Source organism: Aplysia californica, unplaced genomic scaffold (assembly GCF_000002075.1).
Source record: "Aplysia californica isolate F4 #8 unplaced genomic scaffold, AplCal3.0 scaffold00322, whole genome shotgun sequence".
Taxonomy (NCBI): Eukaryota; Metazoa; Mollusca; class Gastropoda; order Aplysiida; family Aplysiidae; genus Aplysia; species Aplysia californica.
The window spans coordinates 415745-416835 of NW_004797592.1; positions in this window are offsets into that span (position 1 = coordinate 415745).

Below are 1091 nucleotides of genomic sequence, written 5' to 3' on the forward strand. Positions count from 1 at the left end.
AAAATCATCTAGGAGGCGGGCTTCAAACCTGCCTGTCAGGGCCAACTCGGGCTGAGAAAGATACAGTGTCCAGTAGAAAGACAGAGATACTCGACAAATGTTCCCCTCGCAGAAATCGAACTCAGGTGTTCTACGTTCTGCTACAGAGTGCCTAACCGTAACACCACAGATGACAGTCTGTTAAAGATTTGAGGACAAACAAATAAGTGCGCAAGACTACAAAAGCTGGAGACTAAATTAAACTCTAGATCAAAATTTGAAATCTCCTGTGAAATGTAATTGTAATCTTTTGGTCCATCAACAGAAACAACAGAATTGGTAGCTAAATCCAGATGTTATTAAAGAAACAGGAGACAAAAAAACCCCTCCCAAAAACAATAACAATCGATTTCGATTAAAAAACAACAACCCAGTAATGTGAGTAATTTAAGTATCTACTTCCTGAAACCACTTTGGGAGACTTTCTCAAGATGCTGAACTCTAACTGAAAATAATCCTACTGACAAAGACGACAAGAATCCTGTTTAATCCGATATTTCAAGACTGAAAGCAATTAGCCACGACGGAGAATCAAATAGCGCACACTGTGTTCTGATTGTCTCGGTTAAATAACTGTTTAAAATTGATGACAATGACAGCCGGTCTGTGACATTTGAGCGGTGGTATAAAGCGGATGACGTAAAACAACCAACACAACATTGTAATGGTCATGATGCATGTACCAGGTGCCCCTGAAAACGCCCAGTATTAGCTTGCAGGACGACGAGAGCAGCTTTTAGTTCAAGGTCTCTGTCTTATTTTTCTTCGAACTAAGAGACGTTCGAGCTCCCTCATTCCTTATTATTGAAGATTTGAAAAAAATAAAAATGAAATCGCCATCAACACAGGATCTCGTATTGAAAATCGCAGTAACAGTGCAGTAAAAAGTGCACCATGAAGCAACCCGACGAGCAGGTTTCAGCTACATTTAGATTTAATTAAAAATTTGAGAATGATAGCATGGTATAGTTTTACGCCCTTATCAACTCATTGTAGAGGTGGAGGCCTTCGTGTCGTTAATCCCTGCTTTGATTCAGCCAAGCGGGTGGGGG